Below are 11,552 nucleotides of genomic sequence, written 5' to 3'. Positions count from 1 at the left end.
TTAAAGGTACATTGCTTAAACATCCATTTCTTTAAGGTACTCTCACATGACAGTATGCATTACATTGTCCATAATACATTTATTGATTTTTAGTATACTTATCGGGAGTATTTTGTCACACAGAGACCAGGACCAACTTCTATGAACCCTTTGTTTCAATTTGGTTCAAATGCAACCATGTATGTGTTAGTGGAGCGTGGAATTAGAATTTTGCTCATTCTGTGCATTACAAAATTAAGAATATGGAGCTAATTAGCTGCCAGCGATTTCAACAATAAATGTTAACATTAGATATTAATGAGGGACAGAAAATATGCTCTGAGCATATTCACAGAACAGGCATATTTACTGGTTTAAAAAAAAATGTTTTACCATTATTATTAAATCCACCCAAACATTAAAGCTAATATTAAAATCACATTCAATTTCAGAAGTATTTATCTCATCATGCTAGTAAAAGAACCAAATATTCAAACACAATTTCTTGCAGGGAGGCATCCACTGAGAGATTATAGTTTGAATTAATGTTGTGATATATTATTTCCCAGTCTTGTATTAAAAATGTAATAAATAATGAGCACAGATTAGACTGTTTTGAGGAATTTCTATTTCCACATTTACAGATTCATCCTCCTGCTAGTACCGAGGTTAAAGATCAGGCATGTTGACATATGCTAAACACATTGCACATTTCTGCTTAATTTAGCCTGGTTAACTGACAACTCTGTAGAGTTTAATTTAATGTGCTAAGTTGCTTTGAACGTCTAACCCTAACGTCAGAACATTTAAATGTTCATATTGATATGATAAATTTATATATTACCATAGTCATGGAGAGGGATAGGAACAGATAGCATGGGGAGGTATTTAATTGGGGAGGGGAAATTATACTGCGATGAGACAGGAGCATAAATTGGGAACAGCTGTTCTCAGAGAAATGCACGACAGTAATGTGGGGGTTGTTTAAGGAGCACTTGTTGCGAGTGCTGGATAGTTTTGTCCCACTGAGCCAAGGAAGGAATGGTAAGGTGAAGGAGCCTTGGATGTCAAGAGAAGTGGAGCTTCTAGTCAAGAGGAAGACGGAAGCTTACTTAAGAACAACATAGAACATAGAACATTACAGTGCAGTACAGGCCCTTCGGCCCTCGATGTTGCGCCGACCTCTGAACCTAATCTAAAGCCCATCTACACAAATCCATTATCATCCATATGTTTATCCAATGACCATTTTAATGCCCTTAATGTTGGCGAGTCCACTACTGTTGCAGGCAGGAAATTCCACACCCTTACGACTCTCTGAGTAAAGAACCAACCTCTGACATCTGTCCTATACCTATCGCCCCTCAATTTAAAGCTATGTCCCCTCATGCTAGCCATCACCATCTAAAGAAAAAGTCTCTCACTGTCCACCCTATCTAATCCTCTGATCATCTTGTGTGCCTCTATTAAGTCACCTCTTAAACTTCTGAGGTAAGGTTGAGGAATCTGGCATGGCTCTAGAGGGTTACAAGTTAGCCAGGAAGGAACTCAAAAATGGACTGAGGAGAGCAAGAGGGAGGCATGAAAAAGCCTTGGCGGGAAGAATTAGGGAAACCCCCAAGGTGTTCTACACTTAGAATCATAGAATCATAGAAGTTTACAGCATGGAAACAGGCCCTTCGGCCCAACCAGTCCATGCCGCCCAGTTTTTACCATTAAGCTAGTCCCAGTTGCCCGCACTTGGCCCATAACCCTCGATACCCATCTTACCCATGTAACTATCTAAATGCTTTTTAAAAGACACAATTGTACCCGCCTCTACTACTACCTCTGGCAGCCCATTCCAGACACTCACTACCCTCTGAGTGAAGAAATTGCCCCTCTGGGCCCTTCTGAATCTCTCCCCTCTCACCTTAAACCTATGCCCTCTAGTTTTAGACTCCCCTACCTTTGGGAAAAGATGTTGACTATCTACCTTATCTATGCCCCTCATTATTTTATAGACCTCTATAAGATCACCCCTAAGCCTCCTACGCTCCAGGGAAAAAAGTCCCAGTCTATCCAGCCTCTCCTTATAACTCAAACCATCAAGTCCCGGCAACATCCTAGTAAATCTTTTCTGCACTCTTTCTAGTATAATAATATCCTTTCTATAATAGGGTGACCAGAACTGCACACAGTATTCCAAGTGTGGCCGTACCAATGTCTTGTACAGCTTCAACAAGACGTCCCAACTCCTGTATTCAATGTTCTGACCAATGAAACCAAGCATGCCGAATGCCTTCTTCACCACCCTGTCCACCTGCGACTCCACCTTCAAGGAGCTATGAACCTGTACTCCTAGATCTCTTTGTTCTATAACTCTCCCCAACGCCATACCATTAACTGAGTATGCGACTTATGGGAGAAATAAGAGGATGATCAGAGTGAGAGTAGGGCCTATCAGGGGTAGTGGAGGGAACTTGTACCTAGAGTCTGAGGAGATAGGGGAGGCCTTAAATGAATATTTTGCTTCAGTATTCACTAGAGAGGGACCTTGTTGCTTATGAGAACAGAGTGAACCAGGTTAATAGACTCAAACAGGTTGAAATGAAATGAAATGAAAATCGCTTATTGTCACAAGTAGGCTTCAATGAAGTTACTGTGAAAAGCACCTAGTCGCCACATTCCGGCACCTGTTCGGGGAGGCTGTTACGGGAATTGAACCGTGCTGCTGGCCTGCCTTGGTCTGCTTTCAAAGCCAGCGATTTAGCCCTGGCTAAACAGCCCCTCAGGTTGACATTAAGAAGGAAGATGTGCTGGAAATTTTGAAAAGCATCAGGATAGATAAGTCCTCTGGGCCAGACGGGATATACCCAAGTTTACTACGGGAAGCGAGGGAGGAGATTGCTGCACCGTTGGCGATGATCTTTGCATCCTCACTCTCCACTGGAGTAGTACCGGATGATTGGAAGGAGGCGAATGTTGTTCCCCTGTTCAAGAAAGAGAATAGGGAAATCCCTGGGAATTACAGACCCATCAGCCATACGTCTGTGGTGAGCAAAATACTGGAAAGGATTCTGAGAGCTAGGATTTATGATTATTTCGAAAAACATCGTTTTATTAAAGATAGCATGGCTTTGTGAGGGGCAGGTCATGCCCTAACAAGCTTCATTGAATTCTTTGAGGATGCGACAAGACACATTGATGAAGGTCGGGCAGTGGATGTGGTGTATATGGATTTCAGTAAGGCATTTGATAAGGTTCCCCATGGCAAGCTCATTCAGAAAGTCAGGGGGCATGGGATACAGAGAAATTTGGCTGTCTGAATTGGCTGGCCGAAAGAAGACAGCGAGTGGTAGTGGATGGAAAGTATTCCGCCTGGAGGTCGGTGACCAGTAGTGTCCCACAGGGATCTGTCCTGGGACCTCTGCTCTTTCTGGTTTTTATAAATGGGTTACAGGGATAGAGTGGAAGTGTGGGGTTAAATCGGGTTTTCTTTCCAAAGGCCGGTGCAGACTCAATTGGTCGAATGGCCTTCTGCACTGTAAATTCTATGGAATCTATATTATTGACAAAACACTGAAGGGGTCCCAACCACAGTCCAATTTCAGGCAAGGTTTGAAACCTCCGATTGAAGCAAAATCCTGGTACACACATTTGAATCCTTTACAAAAGTCAAATGTTTGAAGAATTGAATAGCAGAAGATTATTAAGTAATTCAAAATTAATCTGGAAGTCTCATTTTATTTTAGATCAGTTTACCTGGCACACTTCTTTGATTTTATTTCAATGTGGGATCTGCAGGATAGATGTGAGTGAGCTATTCCCATCAAATTTCCCAAGATTATTTTATTATCTTAGGTTCAGAGGCAAAGATGCAGGAAACAGACCAATGGTGGGATGAAAAAGGTAACATTTGAAGGGAAGTGGCAGACAAGGAGAGTTTCTGAGGAAGCATCCAACGTTATACTAAGTAATATGTTCAAAACCTTAAGGCCCAGTGCGTTCACTTGGGAATAGCAGCCTCCAACTGAGCTAATTATCTGAGGAATGATCACTTCTCTTTGCAGATATTGGCAAGGATAGAATATCACTCGAGTGTCCTTATCTGCCTGCCTGGTCCATATCTTCGGGTTCAATCCTGGCTTGGGTCACTGTGCGTGCGGAGTCTGCACGTTCTCCCGTGTCTGTGTGAATTTCCTCTGGGTTCTCCAGTTTCCTCCCACAAGTCCCGAAAGACGTGCTTGTTAGATGAATTGGACATTCTGAATTCTCTCTCAGTGTACCCGAACAGGCGCCGGAGTGTGGCGACTAGGGGATTTTCACAGTAACTTCATTGCAGAGTTAATGTAAGCCTATTTGTGACACTAATACAGATTATAATTATTATTCTTTCCTTTATCTTTCTTTTCCCTTTCTCACTCTTCATTCAATCTTTCATTCCTTCTCTTTATTTCTCTTTCTGCACCTGAGTCGTCATTGAATGAATGCACTCTGATATGGTCCTCCATCTCAGTCCCTGTGCCTGGGAGTCTCACTGGGAAACCAATTGGTGGAAATAGAAGAATTGGTGCAAATTTGTGAGACTCAAATTTGTGCCAGCAGAAAACGAGACTGAAGAAAATTATCGAGAAATGGCAAAGTATACTATTGTTAAGATTAATTTTTTTGGAGAGCATGATGCTGAATGAAAGTGAGAGTTGACAATGCTCAGCATTGGAAACATGACATCTGGCACCTCAAGGAAGAGAGCAAGCGACAAGAGGCCCAATTTTCACTCTCTGCAGTGGAAGGGATTTGAGTCGGTTACAATTTCACTCTCTGTCTCGGATTGAAAGATTATGGGCTGGATCCTCCGCAGCCCCGCGCTGAAATCGCGTTTGGCACGGGGGCGGAAAATCAACTTTTGAGCCGAAATCGGGCCCGGCGCCGCTCCGGCGATTCTCCAGGACCCAAGAATTGGCCTTTCCGCGAATTAATCCACGTGGCTGGGGGGGGCCATTGCCAGTGGCCCGCACAACGATTCTCCACTCCCAGCTGGCCGAGTTCCCGATGACGTGGTTCTAACCACCTATTGCCATTCAGGAACTGTGCGTGGCAGCTGCGGACTTAGTCCGCGCCACCTTGGTGCGGGGTGGTGGGATCGGGCACCGGTGGAGGGCCTTATGGGCGGCCGGGGGTCAATTCGGGCCAGTCCAATGCAAGGACGCGTGGCCAATTGGGGGCCTACATTTGGGAGCTGCCTCCGTGGTCCGAGTCCGCCATGGCGCTTGCCGCGGCCGCTGGAGACCACAGGCGTGTGCATGCACGGACTCCAGACCGGAAGTACGGGGGCCCATATCCACAGATAAATCTGGGTGAATCACTCCGGGTCCTTGCTGCCCCCTGCAGGGCATTGAATCAGTTTATCTTTTTTTGAGGAAACTCGGGAGTGCAACGCCAGTTTTTATACCGGCAAGGGGAGATAGCCTCATTTTGGGAGAATGTAGCCCTATGGATTAAGCAGCACAGGGCTAAGATGGAAGATCATGGGCGGGATTCTCCGACCATCCGCCGGGTCGGAGAATCGCCGGGGGGGGCGGCGTGAATCCCGCCCCCGCTGGCTGCCGAATTCTCTGGGGCCGGGGTTTTGGTGGGGGCGGGAATCGCGACCCGCCGGTCGGCGGCTGCTGGCAGTGGCCCCCCCCCCCGGCGATTCTTCGGCCCGCGATGGGCCGAGTGGCCGCCCATTTCCGGCGGGTCCCACCGGCGTAAATCACAACAGATCCTTACCGGTGGGACCTGGCTCCACGGGCGGTCTGCAGAGTCCTCAGGGTGGCACGGGGGGATCTGGCCCTGGGAGGTGTCCCCATGGTTGCCTGGCCCACAATCGGGGCCCACCGATCCTGTGCAATGAGGGCACTCTTTCCCTCCCCACGGGCCGCTGTCAACCTCCGCCATGGCCGGTGCAGAGAAGAACCCCCCTGCACATGCGCTGGGATGACACCAGCACATGTGGGCGCTCCCGCGCATGCGCCAACTTGCGCCGGCCGGCGGAGGCCCTTTGCCGCCGGTTGACGTGGCGCCAAGCCCTTCCACGCCGCTTGGCACGGCGCCAAACACTCCAGCGCCGGCCTGGCCCCTGAAGGTGCGGAGGATTCCGCACCTACGGGGCGGCCTGATGCCGGAGTAGTTCACGCCACTCCTCGGCACCGGAGTGGCCCACCCTGCCGGTTCGCGGAGAATCCCGCCCCATATGAGAGTCGGGCAATTCCATGTCAACTCAAGTACAGAAAGAGGACTAAAGAGAGGGACTGAAAGATTAGATGAAGAGTTAGAAAGTAAAAAGAGAAATCAAGGGAAGGATGAAAAAAAGCATTTAAAATGGGATTTAAGAAAAAATCTCCAACAACAATTAATACCCATGGGAATGAGATGCCATGCTTGTAATAGTTAAACTTTAGTGTCAAAGCGGTCAATTTTCAGCAACTAATATTCATCACATTGTTATAAGAATAATTAACCTTGAACTAAAAAGACTAAACTTTTTGTGGTGAATTTAATTTGTATCTTCCTTACAAATACAGTAACGTCACACAATTCAATGCATTTCAATGGCCAATTTGCGAAGCTCAGGGTGGAGCATCACAACTCAAATGGCAACATGTAGATTTCAGGGTTGAAGCCTGCAACAATGTGTTTTCAAGCGATGGCAAGCCCGCCACCATCTTGGCCACCCCCAAGCTGTCCCCATAACACATTGGGGAGGTTGGGCAGGCACCAAGATGAGTAGCCCATCTGCCAATTTACTCCAATAATATGCTTCCCATGCCATAACACGATCGGCATGGGCAAGAAGGTGAGAGTGGGCAGCATGTCCTTTCAAAAAAGTTTTTTAAAATGCAGGTAGGAAAGGGGTACTATTTTTGGGGTGGTGCCCTTTGCACATTGGGGGCACCCCCAAGTAATTGTACCCACTTCCTTCCTCCGTGATACCACTGCAAACCTCCCCCCCACCCCCCCCCCCCCCCCCCCCCCCCCCCACCGCCACCCCCAAGATGTTCGATCTCTCTACGCCCAATACCGCTGACTTAGAATCACAGAATCCCTCCAGTGCCTAAGGTGGACACGTGGCCAAGCGAGCCTGCACCGATCTGGGCTGCCCAATACATATAACGCCGTAATCTAACCACCACATCCCCGGATACGAAGGGGCAATTTAGCATGGCCAATCCATCTAACCTGCACATCTTTGGACTGTGGGAGGAAACCAGAGCACCCGGAGGAAACTGACACAGGCACGGGGGGAACATACAAACTCCACACAGACAGTGACCCAAGGCCGGAATTGAAGACAGATCCCTGGCACTGTGAGGGAGCAATGTTAACCACTGTGCCAACGTGCCGCCCTCAAAATATGTAATGCTTCACAAATTTGTGCATCATCCCTTGCATAGGGACCATGCTAATCTTCTCTGTGTCATTCCAATTTTAGTATCTGTGCTGCTGAAACAAGACTTACTTGTGTCTGGACCTACTGGGGCCTTCATCCTGTCTGCTTGCAGCTCTGACATCACCCACTACTGACCTCTGGCACTACCAGGACTTCATGGGCCACTGGCCAATCAGATTGACCAGCAGCTCCCAGGTAGAGGACTTCCTCCCATTGAGACATGGAAGTCCCACACTTTCCTTCTTGTTGCCGTCCGAAGTTTGTTATTACTGTGGGCGAACATTTTTATTGTCAGTTGGTTTCCAATCGACTTTTCCAGTGAGGGAGAGGGGGGCCCTTAAAATCTAGCCTTTGTGTTTAACCACAAATCTGGTCCGTTCCTGAATTTGCTGCACTATTAGTGCATGAATAATGGCAAGTGTCATTGGACTCACAGGTTTTTCAACCGCAAATTCAACCCCACCAAATGTCCCATAAATATCTACAGTCCATAATGCTTTAACAGTGGACTGCTTTGTTTTTCTGCTGCTCGTGAAAGTTTTGCTTGTGCATCATGTGAGACCATGGACAGGCTAAAGGTTAATTATGGTGGGATCAGAATGTTGCTCTCAGCCTGGGTGGGCCGGGATTCTCCGCTGCTAGCGAGGAGGGAGAATTTGGCGCTTCAGAAAACGGAGCGGAAACGGAGAATCCCACGGGTGGTATTCAGAACAGTCGGATTGGGAACAGCAGCAGAAGTGGACTTGACTATAAATTGCCCCCTGGCGCTGAAATCTGACTTTTGTTTTATGATGGTCCATAACCCTTCTCCGATGCATTCCTCAGGCTTCCGGTTATGCTTGTTGACTTGAGAGTGATCATGAGCTACATGGTGGGGAACGTGTTTATGTTTCTTTGGGATTAAGGTTTCCAGCGGGGACAGAGACTTTTCTGGAGTTGGAAAGCATCACCCAGACACTGGACCAAGTCCTGTTGGGTTAGATGGAAGTAATTGAATAAATGATGGTAGCCATGTCTTGGATTTTTGCCAGACTGGAGAGAGGACAAGCAAATGGCAAAATGTAGGCTGTTCAGCAAACAGTGATCTCTCAGCAGGCCAGTATTGTCAGCACAAGGAGATGGATGACATTAGCAAGGTGTGCATCTCTAGGTTCCCAGGAGCTATTTAGACCCGACCACATCATTTGAGACTGGACTCACAGGTATGTCAGATCGGGTTCCCTTTCTGGAAGGACGTTTGTGAACCAATTGGTATTATGACAATCTGACAATTTTTATCGTCATGAATTACTAGATTTTCCAAGTTCAATTTTATAGCTTAACACATCAGGATGCGAACTCACAACCTCTGGATTGCTTTTTTTGAGTGCTATATTGTCACGATATTACAAAGTAGTTTTACAAATCTGATGGCTGTCTGTAGATGTTTTCTCGGAGAAGAGAAATGTAGATTTTAGCATATCACTGGATTGATGAGTTGTTATGAATGCTATTGGTGCAAGAGTTTTTTTTGAGTAATATGTTAAATCCATACAGCAGACATCTCACCACTGAGCAGTCAGCACAGATAATCATCGGCAGGTATAAACATCCATAACTCTCAACTGCTTTCTCTGCTTTCTGTACATGCTCTTTCCATGAAAATCATTTGTCTTTATTCTGGATGTTAATGTTGTTAATGACTACAAAATATTGGGATTCCCAAATGTTATGCAGATGTAGGAAAGGCATTTTGAACATTAAGCATCATCGTTAGTCATATGGAGCAAATGTTTTGTCATAAGACGATTATTTCTACATAATTTGTTTTGAGTTTTGGTTGCAAATTAGGAATCACACAAAATTCTGCAAGCGTCAACTTTAATTATGCAGTTATTGATTGCCTTAGAGGCATGCAAGTCAATTTAGAAAAGTCAATGTGTGGGGTTTGGACAAGGCAATTGTCCTTCCTCTTTTGGGAGCTGACTTCAAATCCAGTTCAGACACATGTGACAGGAGAACCTACTCCACCAGTCAGACAGCCAGTCCTGTTTTTAGCAGGTAAAAGTCTATCACACAAAACTTAAGTGAGGGCACCGATTAGGTAGTATCACTTTGATATGCTTAGAGAAGACTTTTCAGCATTATTTTAGCAAACATAAGTTATTGCAAAAAGGAGGGGGAAAAAACTTTATTCAAATCCATCTAAGTAGGACACTCACAGGAGTGTCCATTTTTCACTCTCTCTGATTTTATTTTGAAGTTAATTGGGAGTAAATTTCAACAGGAAGTAAAAGGGGAAATGATTCAATTCTGTAAGTTTCTCACACCCAAATTAGGTTAAACTTGCCCCGAGGACTGAAACTTACCGATCTGAGGTGATCGGTCGACGTTTCCTGGTTTGGAGGGAGATTGTGAAACTACACCAAATAGCTTGACGATATGGTGATGTATTCATTATCGGGAGGCACAAGTTAAAAACAGGCGTCACCATTGGCTGGCTCTTGATTTGAGGATGATGTCTGCTCAGGGTGGTGAGCTTCTGCCATGGGCCTGAACGGGCTGATTCTCGACCCACAGATTTTTGGGTGTATAGGACAGGACATCCCATGAGGTAGTGAGATCTAAAATTCCTTTTCCTTCCTTCTCTGCAGCTGTCCTGCCTCATCATCAAGCCGTTGTGACTCAAAGCTTCAAACCGTTGTGACTCAAAGCTTCAAGCAGCTTGATGGACAGGTTTTCACCATTTTAAACGATTGATAACAAGCTCCTCTCATTCATAAATGTCACTACTGCTGCACTGCAAGGAGAGCTTGAGAGTGTCTTTGAAATGTTTTCTTTGTAATCCCATGGATCACTGGCCATATGAGTGCTGGGAGAATAGGACCTGATGTTTTTCCACCATCTGCACATAGTCCATCGAAGATGATCTTGCACGAGTTTTCCTAATGCTTATATAGCTGGCTTCAAGTAGGACACTGGTATTTATCCAACGGTCCTGTCACTGAATTTAAACGATTCAGTGAAGGCATTGCTGATAACATTTTCCCAATTCTCTTACATGTTGCTGATACAATGTCCATGAACATGGTGATGATAACTGCTCTGTAGACTAGACTTATGGAGGTCTTTGTTGTCAAACAATTGCTGATGTGCACAGTGAGTGACCCGAGCCCGGAATCGAACCTGGGTCCCTGCCATTGTGAATCAACAGTGCCAACCACTGTCCTGCTGTGCTGCCCTGTGTGGTGAACCACTGTAATAGGAGATGTAAGGTAAGACCTGCACTACAGGTTCGCCGGTAGCTCCTGCCGGCTGGCTCCGCCCATGGAGAACTGTATAAATATGCATGATCTCCAGTGCCCTGCCATTTCGCCAGCTGCAGCAGGAGGCCACGCATCTGACTGTAATAAAGCCACAGTTGTACCCAATTTTAAGCTTTGTGCAATTGATCGTGCATCAATTTATTACAGTCAGATTTTCCACAGAATGGATATCAGAATTAAGCCCGATCGCCTGCAGCTGGATCTGCACTCGCCCGACGCCAGAAAAGACTTTTCTCACTGGCTAGCATGTTTTGAGGCCTACATCAAGGCGGCAGACCCCGAGCCAACGGAGGCTCAGAAGATAAACGTCCTGTGCTCCAGACTGAGCTCCAGCATGTTCCTGTTGATCCAAGACGCCACGAATTACACAAAAGCAATGGAACTCCTGAAGGAACTCTACGCGCAGAAGGCGAACACGCTCTTCGCCAGGCATGTACTCGCCATCCGCTCGCAACTACCTGGTGAGTCCATCGAAGACTTCTGGCGGGCCCTAATTCCACTCGTCCGGGACTGTGACTGTCAGGCCGTTACGGTCGCCGAATACGCAAATCTCCTCATGTGCGATGCCTTCGTGACGGGGATTGCGTCGGACCGTATCCGAGAACGATTACTGGAAGGGGCCACCCTCGAGCTGGCGGAGACGAAAACCTTCGCGCTCTCCATGACGGTTGCATCCCGTAACGTACACTCGTACGTCTCCCGCCGCGCTGCCCACCCTTCTACTCCTTCTTACCCCTCCTGTACCCCGCCGACGACCTCCTCAGCCGGGGCCCTGCCTTCCCAATACGCCTGCGCCGCACGCCGACCCGCGCACCCCGGGGGTCCCCGCTGCTACTTCTGCGGTCAGCAGAAGC

At 46.8% G+C, this 11,552-nt stretch overlaps 1 non-coding gene across 1 annotated transcript; it reads right to left on the bottom strand.

Moving 5' to 3' along the window:
• Positions 1 to 7,351: 7,351 nt before the first annotated feature.
• On the bottom strand, positions 7,352 to 7,455 carry LOC140398774 (U6 spliceosomal RNA). Its single transcript, XR_011937554.1, has one exon. It is a non-coding gene; the product is annotated as a U6 spliceosomal RNA (small nuclear RNA).
• Positions 7,456 to 11,552: the final 4,097 nt, after the last annotated feature.

This window comes from Scyliorhinus torazame, chromosome 21 (genome assembly GCF_047496885.1).
Source record: "Scyliorhinus torazame isolate Kashiwa2021f chromosome 21, sScyTor2.1, whole genome shotgun sequence".
Classification (NCBI taxonomy): Eukaryota; Metazoa; Chordata; class Chondrichthyes; order Carcharhiniformes; family Scyliorhinidae; genus Scyliorhinus; species Scyliorhinus torazame.
Note: the sequence above shows the minus strand (reverse complement) of the source record. Positions and strands in the feature narration are given on the sequence as shown.